This window comes from Grampus griseus, assembly GCF_964374135.1.
Source record: "Grampus griseus genome assembly, chromosome: 4".
Lineage (NCBI taxonomy): Eukaryota > Metazoa > Chordata > Mammalia > Artiodactyla > Delphinidae > Grampus > Grampus griseus.
In genome coordinates this window covers 98,433,843-98,447,013 of record NC_138997.1, presented here as the reverse complement: position 1 = coordinate 98,447,013, position 13,171 = coordinate 98,433,843, and positions in this window count along the sequence as shown.

The window sequence follows — 13,171 nt, the reverse complement described above, 5'->3', positions numbered from 1 at the left end:
GACTCTGAAGTCAAATTACTTGGTTTAACCTTGATCTAGCTCTCTTACTCTGTGCCCTTAAGCAAGTTACTTAACTAATCTGTGACTCGGTTTTTCCCCTGTAAAATGGATTTAATCCTTGTAAACAGCTCATATGGTTGTTGTGAGGATTAATGAATTTAATACAAGTAAAGTACTTTACAACAGTGACTGGCAAGTAGTAAACACTCAATAAACTTAAGCTGTTGTGATCATTATTATTTTCCTCCTGCAGCTGCTGAGACCAGCATGTGCCATAATTATTTCAAGTTTCCTCTTACCCCAAATTGCTTTTCTTACTGGTTCCATTAACAGCCGCAATAAATCACATAACTTCAAACAAAGGTTTTCAGGTTTGCCTCAAATGCTCCATCTATTAATAGCTTGCAGTGGCTATAAATGGCAAAAGCCTAGAATGGTGCCCAAGCTGTCAAATTCTGCCCGTAATTCTAAAAATTCAACTAAATACTCTGCTTATACTCACCTACAATGTGATTTTATATAACCATCTCCTAGCTTTTCAAGGTAGAGAGAATTCAGGCAAAGAATCACCTTGAAAACATAAATTTGTCATAAATTCAACCTTTATTTCTAATCTTCATTTAATCAGTGACAGAAGGTTGGAAATTAGAAGCAATAAGATATACAGATAATTTGGAGTTTGTGAGCCTGAGCACGTCAGACTAAGGTTTAAATCCTTTGGACACGTACTCTTAAAAAGAGTCTGGTTATCATAGCCAACTTCTGCAGTCCAGCATATTTTCCTCCATCTGCCAAGAGTCTGAACGTTTCCTAGGTCTGTGCCCTTTCTTCAGCTGATTGCTCTGCCCAGCACTGCTGACTTTAAAATATCCAAACCACTAATGTAATATGCAGCACCTGCAAATACTGTGAAATATTAGCGGAGTGGTAATGAGAATTGACTGCAAGTATAATGACAACAGGTGAAATTATTCATAGCCTGCTCATGTAGAAAACTTAAGATATAAACTCAATGAGCATAAATGAAATAAGTTCATGACAAATATGAAAATACCCCAAACTGCTGAAGTAATAAAAGTAAATATAATAAATCTTTTCTGCAAACATAATAAGGTCCCTAACTGCAAATGTAATAAAACCTATCAACAGCTGCAATATATTTGGAACATATTATTTAGCTTTACAAAGAATTATACCCCCTGCTGGTATGGCCTCAACAATGTCATGCTTTGTCTTTTGCCAATGAGTCCAGATCTATCAGACTACCGGTTGCCCAGTGTATATTAAATATGACAGAACGTTAATACAACCAGGTTTGGATTGAAAATGAAATGCTCAATCCATATGTGCTCTTTGGCCATTCTGCAAGCAGAGCCAAAGGCTGTGGATCTCCCACCAGGGGCTGAAATGCAGCCAGGAAAGCTAAGCATCGGAGGTGAGGAATTGATGAATCGCTGGATAACCTTTTTGTTGCTTGGATATGGTATCTGAATCAGGAAAGTGAGCAGTACGTGGACCAAGGGAATGAGGGGCAGAGGGACTGATGTGAGAAAGAGATATGGGGGTGATGACATTCTGTAAAGATCATTCATGTGCCGGGCAATTTGCTAGATATTTTGTCTCTTTTCTCCCTTCTTTTACTTCCTTCTTTCTTCTCACAATGTAGCACATCTGTTGAGTATCTACTAGTTTATATCCAGGGAGAAAAGAGTAACTAAACTCACTGTCCTTGGCCACTTGAGTCCCTTAAGTCCTGTGGGAGAATCAGAAAGTGGCAATACTAATATAATTACAGTACTAATACGATTCTAATACAAGGCAAATACATCTGTCGCTGGGCAAGAGAAAAGGATCTGGGACAGAAGCCTAAGGAATATCAACATTTAAGGGATGAGCAGGGGTTATATACACATATGTATGGGTCTTGCAGTTTTTTATATACATATAAGTTACTTTTCATCTTGCTTCACTCACTTAATAATATAGCATGGATATCTCTTTAGGTCGATAAAAACAAAACTAGCTCATTATTTTTAAATACTACATAATATTTCATGCACTGAACTCCCTCAATTAACCAACATTTGGGATATTTTCAGTTTTTCTAACTTCTAATCTTTTGCTGTTCTGCTAGCACCATCCCCTGCCAATAATACTACAGAAAGTATCTTCATATATATTGCTTTGCATACCTGAGCTTTCATTCTGTAATACTGGTAATCGAAAGTGAAAATGTAAAGGCTATGGGATTTTTGTTTTTAATAGATATTGCCAGATTATGCTCCAAAGTATAATATTGATTCATATTCTTACCAGCAATCATGTGTCTATCCATTTCTCACAACTAGTCACTAGACCAGACTTATGTTGCTTTACATTTTTAAATTTTTTTTTTACAATTAGAGGTAAAATATGTTTTTTCATTAAGTCTTCAACTTCCAACTGCTAGTGAGTCCTATGATCTTTGTATTTATTGGCCACTTGAATTTCTTATTCTGTGAATTGCCTATTCACATAATTTCCTTACTTTTTTTTTTTCTTATCAGAGAGTGTTATGTATATTTGAGATAGTAATCAATTTCCTACAATATGAGTTGCAAATAATTTATCTTATTATTTGATTCTGTTATGGAATCCTTTTTATGTCTATTTTCCTCCGTGACATCTGGATTTCCTCTCACTTTGGTGGGTCTATTCTTTCCCAAAAAAGCTATATGAGAGCTCCTAAATTTTTCTAATATATTGTTTTATTTAAAAAATAACTTTAAATATAAATACAAAGCTATAAAATATATTATGTATAGGTATCTATTTATTATTGACTATGTATATTTATATAATATAATTATTTTACATTAGATAATCATACATTGGATTATTCTGTAAGGAATTTAGTTTTTTTTTTTCAGTATGCGGGCCTCTCACTGTTGTGGCCTCTCCCGTTGCGGAGCACAGGCTCCAGACGCGCAGGCTCAGCGGCCATGGCTCACGGGCCCAGCCACTCCGTGGCATGTGGGATTTTCCCGGACCGGGGCACGAACCCGCGTCCCCTGCATCGGCAGGCGGACTCTCAACCACTGCGCCACCAGGGAAGCCCGGAATTTACTTTTTATGTGACATGTGCTTTGTTTTCTTATAGATGGCTAACCACTTGTGCTGGCTATGAAATAAGCTTCATTTTGCTACTTTACTGAACTATAACTTGTCATACATTCAATCACACTTTCAGGTGGCTCTATTTTGAACTAGTTATTCTGAACAGCTGTCTATACCTACTCAATTGCCATCCTATTTTTATTATAATGGGTTTATTGTAAGTTTTGGCATCTACTTAGGCAAAGTTCCCTTCATATTCCTTTTTTGTTGTTGTTTTGTTTGTTATATCAGATATTTATTCTTTCATATTAACTTCAACATCATATTCAGTTTTAAAATAACAAGAGAGTATTCTAATTTTCTTCAATTTCTAATTATTTTTAGTTCTTTAATACACTTTATTTTTTAGAACAGTCTTATGGTCACAGCACAGTTGAGCAGAAGTTACACAAATTTCCCAAATTCTAATTTTTAACTTAGAAATTGTGCTTTATTATTCAAAACATGATTGTAAAGTTTTTGAAGTATTTTTTCATCTTGACATATTTAGGTATAAAGTTCATTAATTTCTAAAAGTGGTATGGGAGATCTCAATGTTTTCTGATGTGTAAAATATTTTAATAGCACTGGATTACTTGTTATTTAAAGATTATATAGAACTCATCTATAAAAAATCTAGGCTAATAACTTTATAAGTGGTAATTTTTTAATTAATGCCACTACCTTTCATTTGCCTATTTAAAATTTTCTATATCCTTTGAAATCAATTTTGATAATTTATATTTGCTTGGTAATCATTCATTTTTCTTCAAGTATTCCAATTAGTTTTCCTAGTTTTGCACACAATATTTGTGTTTAAATATTTTTAAACTCTTTTGAATATGTGATTATGCCTTCTTTCTCATTCCTTATTAATATGTATTTTTTCTCCTTTTTTCTTAATTCAGTTTTGCAATCCTTTAAAAAACCACACTGCAGACTTTAAAAAATAATTTCTACATTTTATTTTTGCTTTCTATGTTTCAATAATCACATCTTATTATTGATGTAAATAACTTCTTTGATTTTCAAAAACAGTAGACAATAGCCGAACTCTTAAATATTGTCAAAAATTATTGACAAATATTGTAACCTCTCCTACTCTAAATATTTATTCAGATAAACTTTTATCTAGTGGCTATGATCACTTATTCATTATTCTATCTTCTTTTCCCCCTTATTGTTGCCTTATTTATTTTTCCAATTATATGTGTATAAACTTCTTAATTTTCATGTCTAATGTAACTAAAGTATAATTCAATTAATTTGCCAGAGTCTAGTCATTTTTTCCCTTGCCTATTTGTGAATTGAATCTACTCCCAGTTATCAGAAATAACACACAGTACACCAACAAACAATACCATCTAAATCTTTCTCTCTTTTTCTTTTTTTGTTGTTGAATTACTTCCTTAGAATACATTCTCTAATGTCTCTGTGGCAGACAGAATCTTAAGTTTGCCCATGATCTTCACATTCTGTTATTCACAGCCTTGTGTAATTCCCTTCCTTTAAGTGTGGTGGTGGCCTGTTACTTGCTTTTAAACAGTGGAATATGGCAAAGGTGATAGAATGTATGTGATTATGTGTTTATTATTATGTTACATAAGACTGTAGTGACCATCTCACTAGAGTCTCTCCCTTGGTGGTTCTGAGGAAGCAATCAGCTATGTTGGGGAGCCCCATGTGGCAAGGAACAGTGGGTGGCCTCTAGGAGGTGAGGGCAGCCTCCAGCCAACAGCCAGCAAGAAACTGATGGCCTCCGTATCACAACTACAAGGAACTGATCTCCCAACAACTCAAGTGAGCTTGGAAGTGAATCATTTCCCAACCTAATCTCAGATGAAACCCCAGTCCTGGTTGACACTTCACAGCCTTGCGAGACCCTAGGAAAGAATCCAGCTGAAGCATGGCCAGATTCCTAACCCCCAGAAACTGTGATACAATAGGATGTGTTGTTTTAAGCTGCTAAGTGTGTAGAAATATTGCCTTGCAGCAATAGAAATACAGTAGTATTATCAGGTCATATGGTAACCTTACTCCAATATAGTAAGACATTTTAAAATTTCTCCCCAGAAAGATTGTATGCTCTAAGTACAATCAAAATGCATCAGCACTATAAAAATATATCCATTTCACCACACAATTTCAGATGTTGAGTATTTCCATTTGCTAATTTTTGCTGTTATTTGTTCATTTAATTTGTATGTATATATACACACATATGTTCAATTATACCTATATTGTGAATGTGTAAACAAATCAAATGGTGTGTATATATGTATACATACACACACACGTTTGTTTATTAATGAGGCTGAAAAATTGTCAAGGTTTTTTCTGATATTTGTCTTATCCTTGGTGTGAACTGTCAGCTCCAATACTTTGCCTATTGGCTATGGAAGTTTGGGAATTAATTTAGTATAAATTTTAAATCAGTTCTGCTGTATTTTGTATTGCAAACCTTTGTCTCAGCAATCAAAAATTTTCTTCCACTCTGTCCATGCAATTTCTAAGGCATGAAAATTGTTTTCACTTTCAATAGTCTCTCTGTATGTACCCACCAAATACGGAATTCAATTTAAAAAATAACATAAAGTTAACATTTATTGAGCACTCACTATGTGCCAGACAGTTTCTGCATGACACAGGGTCCTTATATGTCATGTCCATGATTGTATCTTTAGCACTGTACATAGTGACTGGCATATACTAGTTGCTCAATAAATCATTATTGGATAAAAATAATATCTATTTGAGGGATTAATAAGGGTAGTCAAAGAAGAACCCAACTTGAAAGCAAATGAAAAAGAGAACTCAAGTAGAAACTTCTGAGCACTTGGTCCACTAAAATGTTCCTTGCATGGAAATTACCTTGCATCATACTCTGTGTATCCTTTTGTAATTGTAGAATCACTTTTTAACTTTTACCCTTTCCATAGTCTAGTGAAGTTGGCATAACAGGTGTATTTAGCTGAACTCAAAATTTAGAGAATTCAAGTAACTTGCTGTATGTCATACGTGGTACCATATGTCAGGATTGTTACAAGAACCCAAATTTCTGACTTTAGTGCTTGTTCCATTATTCATAAGCTATTTAAAACTGCTTATTTTAATATATTTTTCTGTGTAATTGAAGTCTCTCATATTGCCTTTATGTTATTATTTATATTCCACGTATTATGTTCTATCTCCTCTGCAAGATCATGAGTTTAATTATGGTGGGCACTTGGTCTTAGGTCTCTATTTTAGGTATATGGAAGTCTGTAGATCCACAATACATAGCTAGGGGAAGGTAGCATAAGTGAATTATACCTGTGATTCAGCTGTCCATACTGTCACACCTTTGAACATCTCAACTCCCTTGTCCACCTTCAGGCATAGACATTATGCAGCTGAATCTGGTGTTAGCCTATGCTAATGATGTGGAACATGGAAAGTACACCATTTGCAATCTCCATCTGATAGAACAGAAATGAATGGGTCATGCTTTGATTTGCAAAGTGCCTTTGGCTAGACCATACATGCTATTTTCTAAGTACCTAGATTATAAAGCACAGGCATAGAAAATTCAGAGACAGCCATACATCAGTGGGAATGACTATACTTCTCTACTGGACCAGTTAAAGGAAAATATATCTGTCTATTATATACCCTCATACAGTTATCTTAATGGCTTTATGGAAGGTTATATTTCTTATATGATCTTTGGTTAAATATCACATATTTCAATGTCTTCACAGTCATTTTTTTGAAAGTGAATCCCCATTTTTTGAGGATATATCTTTGTGAAGGAAATTAACATGGGATTTTGCTTCCTTCTGGATGCTGGGGAGTAAATATGTATTTTCTAGAGATGAAGGAAAGAATAAAGTAGAGGAAGGCATTTGAACAAGGTGAAACAACACAGGCAATGATATAGAAACAAGTTCAGGGAAATTCAAGAAATTAGGTATACCTAGAATTTAGGATGGGTGTAGAGAGATTGAGATGAAGGAAAGGGAAAAGATAAACAACCATGAAAACCACATTAAGAAGTTTGAACCTTCTACAAAAGGCAAAGGTGAACCATCGAAAGCCAGGAGAATAATATACTCCTTTGGTGAATCAGTGTAACTTAAATTACAAGCAGAAGTATTTGCTAATAAATTAAAGAGGCTTCAGGAAGAGGCAGAAATGAGAAAGAGCAATAATGTAGTTGTAGATCATATTTGAATTGGAGTGCATCAGAATCCATTGAAACTTACCTTTCATCAGAGGCTTAGTTTTTAAGTCTGTACAATTGAAATGATATATCTTTCAAAATACAGTTATTATGATGAAATACATAAGTGTATATTCATATATGGGAGTAAAATAGGAATTTAGTAACATATTATTAATGTTTTTGTTGTTTTTTTTTAACATGGCACACAAGATTCTGCATGACTTGGCCTCTGCTTTCCTTTGTACCTTTACCGCTCATCATTTCCTACTCCCAAAATGTTAAGTTTCAGCAACATTGAATACAGCTCGTTGTATCTTATATCCATGCCTTTGCTAATTCTATTTTCTCTGGAATAGTTTCTCTGTGGTGTTTCCTTCTCATTCTGAAGTCTCACTGCAGGATTTTAATCCACCTGGAAGGCTTTCCAGCCTTCCCCTCTGATCCTCATACACTTTTTGTGTGTATCTTTAACATACCTTGTATTAAAATTCTCTCTTTATGTTTCTATCTCTTCCACTAGGTATGGTCCCACTGGAGTCTGTGGCAGTGTCATACTCATCATTATAGCCCCAACACTTTGCACATATCTTATCATAACTGCCAACAATTGCTGAATTTAAAAGGTAGACAATTATCCAATAAAAACTGGCTATTGTCCAGATTAAAAAGAAAAGGCCATTTAAATAAGTAAATATTACTGGAGATGAAGAAGAAGTATAAGCTTAAATAAGCACCTAGCAGATGGAATAGAGAACGTTTGGCGCTTCCTTTAAGATTGTAGTTAAAGGAAAGGGAAGAGTTGAGTTTAGCTCATCCTTTCTGGAATGTAGGAATAGGTACTCATGATGCTTTTGCCTGAGATGGGGAATCCAGATGGAAGTGCACATGGGTGGGGCTGTGGATGAGAGATGGTCATGAGACATCTGAGAAAGCACAGGATTTAGATGGAAATGCATCATAATCAGACTTCACTAATGTGATCTGCATTCACCTCTCATTCTGCCTGCGAAGTCCTTCCTCCTATTCTTCATCCTGGTAATTGCTGCCTGTTTTCAAAATTTGACCCTGGTCCCTATTCTCTGGGGAGCTTTGCCTAACTTGCGGTTGGATGAAAGTGCTCTCCTGCTTGCACATCTCATTTCTCTCTGGCATAGGACTTATCACGTTGTCTCAGAGGAGATGCTCAACACTTATTCATTCATTCTTTAATGAAGACTTATGGAATCAATAAGACTGATCTCTTTAAAAATAAAATAGGTTGTTTAGTTCCATAGCACTAAAAGTTAGCCCTCACTGTAAAAATGTGAAAGAAACAATATACCCACACAACTGGGAAAGTGCACATCTTTATTACTAAAGCCAGATGGATTTTTTTTCTCAAATCAAGGCCTGCCACAGCACGACATTAAAAAAGGTATAATTTTACTTTTAATTTGTATTCCCCATTTCAGAATTACGAGACTTCAGTCTTCTTCAGATTATGTTAAGCTGAATTTTTTTTGCATTAATTGTTTTAAATAAAGGTTCTTACTTGAGGGTTTCACTGAGTTGGTTGAAAGGAAATTCAGGACTCCAAACCAGCATAGACCTTCCAACACTGAGAAAATGTTTGTACTTCTTATAAAATTTTAGAAAGAATTGTGTCATGTGGCCGTCACTTTAGGAAGCAACCCTTCTGGAAAGAAATTGTCAGAAATAAGACTCTTCAAGTGTCTCTCAGTAAAAGATGTTGCCCACTCTGGGCATGAGAATTTCACGGTCATGGTTTTGAGTGCATCTATCTGGTTTCAACGTCTTTCCATAACAGGAAGGCAGAGTTGTTCAAAGGGGCTTTAGAAAGATAAAAGCGTTACTTAAGAAAACTGAACATGTTCAAAACATACACAGTTTAACATACATCTACATAGAGGTCTATATGTACGTATATAGCTGTAAGGAATATATTATAGGGATTTGAGGCAAACATCATTTTTTAAAAACATTCACTAAATATAGCTGGATAATTGTTCTACAATGGTTCAGATGTCTTTTCTTTTCCTTTTAGTTTCGTGTATCGTAATGAGGATGATTCAGACATTATCCACCCACAGGTATGTGGTAGCAGTAAGAATCATATAATTCAAATCATATAAATCAAATATATCACATATTGCAGTGCCTGGACAAAAGTATGTGTTCAACAAATATTCTTTCTTCTGCTTTTCTGCTTAACACTCCAATGATATAATAGTGACTACGTTGTGCATGTGATAAAGTACTAATTTAGCTTTTGGTAAGTATGTTTCACACAGTGGTTTTTCTTTCATGGTAGTATCACTAGAAAATGTGAGAGGATTTAAGTTCTAGCCATCATGGAGATCTATATATCTGCTAGTTATTGATCCAGCTTACAGAAAGACACAGAGAGCCTAAATTGTGCTGAGCAAATGATTTTTTAAAACACAATTACATTTCTTTGGCTAGGGGCTCTGGTACAGTAATTACTTTTCTTCAAAAGAAACTTCTTAGCCCATCACAATAGCAACAGACCTAATAAAGCCAAATCGATCCCCGAAGTTATTGGAGCTGATCTTCTAGCTGATAGAAGCTATTTCCTTCAGTCGAAAAGGAACACATCTCGGCCTTTATTTCCTTGTTATAAAATTCAAATAAAGTATTTGGTAGCATTTCGCTACAAAACCCTGCATGCTGTGTCTCTTTCAAGCATTTCTAAGTGTACTTACAAGTTCTTTGATTTTGGAGTAAATTTCTCCCTGAACTTTAATTTGTTATCATCATTGTTCAGGTGACTGAAAATGTCTAAGGCTACCTTATAAATTGAATGGGATTGAGTATAAGATATATGGGAATCTTGCTACCACATTGCTGACAGAGGCAGTGTTGGACCTAGTATTCTGAAAATGCCCATACACCTGAGTAGGACCCTAAGCTCAGGAATTCCACTTGCTCTAATGGCTGATAATGGAAAAGAAACTTGGTAAGTGAGACACAAAGTTTAAAAGGTTTATCAGGTTTATTGGGGCTAGGATGAGAGTAGAGAGAAGGCAAGTGAGGCAACTGAGGTGCAATATTTAAGAAGCTCCCTCTCAGGGTCCTTCAAGTCCCTCAGTTGCTTCACCCCAGTCCTGACCAATTTCTCAAGATATTTTGTGATTCAGGAAAACAATGGTGGAGGACATTCCAAACTAGAGATTATAATAATGAAAATTAATATTCTTTTATGTGTTCACTGTAAAGAAACATCAACCCTGTGTTTTATTTTTCATTATCACATTTTTTCCTCTCTGCAATACTATGAGATAGATACAGATATCTTTACTTTGAAGATGAGAAAACTGAGGCACAGAGAAATAAATGTATTTGTCCAAGCTCTCACAGAAAGTTTAAGTACAGCTAGGATTAAAACACAGATGCATCAGAGAACTGGGATTCAAAGCCAGGTTGGAGGACTCACTACATTTTAAGTGAAACTGTAAAGCACATTTCCCATGCAAGCAGGAGGCCAGAGTGACAGTCTAGGACAAGATCAGGATAAGGCTTATCTGTGGTAGCTGAGTCTGTAGTTTAAAAAATTGAAAAAAACATTGTGAAGATGGTGGAACTGGAACTGTATTTGTTAGGGCTGTCATAACAAAATACTACAGGCTGAATGGCTTCACAAACAGATACTGATTTTCTCACAATTCTAGTGGTTGCAAATCCAAGATTGTTGCCAGATGTGGTTTCTCCTCCTGACACCTCTTTCCTTGGCTTTTCCTAGTTTTCCTTTTTTTTTTACTTTTTACATGGCCTTTCCTCTTTGTTTTCATGCCCCCGGCGTCTTTTCTATTTACAAGGACACCAGTCCTATTGGATTAGGGCCCCACCATTATGACCTCATTTCACTTTACCTTTCTAAAGGCCCATCTCCAGATACAGTCACACTGGGGTTAGGATTTCAATCTATGAATTTTGGGTGGATACAGTATGGTCTGTAAGAGGTACATAGAGACAATCTCACTCCTATCGTCCAGTATTGTCTAGTATCAGCCAGGATAGGCTAGGCTCTGATGTAGTAACAAGCAACCTTAAAATCTTAGTGAATTAATGCCATAAATGTTTTACTGTGTTCATGCTATAGGCACAGTATGGCTTGGCAGGGGAGCTATTCATGTGCTTTCTCAGGGACCCAGGATGTGAGAGCCTTATCTTGACACAAGCTTTATCAGCTTGGAGACTGGAAAAAGAAAACTTGGAGAACTGTGCACTGATTTTTAACGCTTCTACTTACAGGTGACACATCTCACTTCCTTTCACATTACAATGGCCAAAACAAACCATATAGCTATGCTTAAATGGAAAGGAGACAGAAAGTTACAGTCCTAGTAGTATGTGTCTGGAAGAAGTGCAGGGTGCTAGCCTGAGAAGCGAGAATTATATCTTGAACAAATGTCTGCTGTTTCCTTGGTGGTGAGGCAGCTTTAAGGATGTAGGCTGTCTCATATAATTTTTACTTGTTTATTTGGTTTGGTTTTGGTTTAGAGAGGCAATTTATAATTTGTATTGCAAGATATTTGGCATTTCTGGCCATGCCCAATAAAAGCCAGTAACTCCTCCTTATCGTGAGAACAAAAATCACCTCTTACATTTTCAAACCCCCTGAAAGAGGGGGCTGTGGGCTAGAAGAACTAACTACTGGGATACAAAGTACTGCAATTTAGGAATGTTCACTAACACCCAAGGCTTGCTCCTCAATCCCAAAGCTTAGGTCTATTTGTCAGTGAAAGCAACCAGAATTCACTTGCTCACAAATATCACTCATTTTTGAACAAAAGAAATGGGAATGGAGTGAAGACATCAAAATATGTCTACCAAGAGTCAGGTACTAGGGTGTAAATAATTCTGTAAGAGATATGATGTCAGGGAAACCAACAGGAAGAAGGGAGAGAATATAGACCAAAGGGAACAAAGCAGGATTTGGTGTAGCCCTGACAGCTACAGAATTTGCAGGGAGAAATCTGCCTAAATGCCTGCAACGTTTGGACTTACTAAGCAGACCTAAATACTAATTACAACAAATCATGAATACAACAATTTGAAGAAACCATGTGGAAACATTAAGTTGTGTCTGTTATGGTCTGCATATATAAGTAGGGAAACATATTGCTGACTATGGCCAGCATCAAAACTAGTGAAATTTACAGATTTTAATACCTCATTTCACTGTTGTTTTGCAGCAGTAAAATACGTTTGCAATTACGTAGCTTCGAGTATTTCTTATGGAAAATTACGTTGTCTTAACATAATGACCTTTCAAGTTGTGGTAATACTCATTTTAATTTCAAAACTGTTTATACCACTTACAGTTAGTGCCTTATGATTTATAACTTCTATTTTATGGGCTCTTGTTCTGTATTTTGTGGTATAAATATTTCCCCCTTAATATAATTTTTTTAAATGATACTGGTATAAATATGTCAAAGGAAGAGGCAAAATTAATATATTTTGTATTTCTATACACTGTAAAAACATGACAAATGAACAGAAATACAGAAAATATTATAAAATGAAGGAAATTTATTTAGATAGTTCAATAATTCATATATAAAACATTAATATATTTTATCTATAAAAATAATAACCAGATAAGAATCACAATAGGAGGACAGTTTCCACATACAATTATAATAAAAAGATAAACTGCCTAGGAATAGACTTAAGAGATATGCATGATTTATATAAAGATAAATTTTTAAAAATTCTATTGAGGAACATAAATGAAGTTTTAAGTAACTGAATACTTTTGTACTGGAAGATTCAATGTAGTAAACATTTAAATTCACACAAAATTCA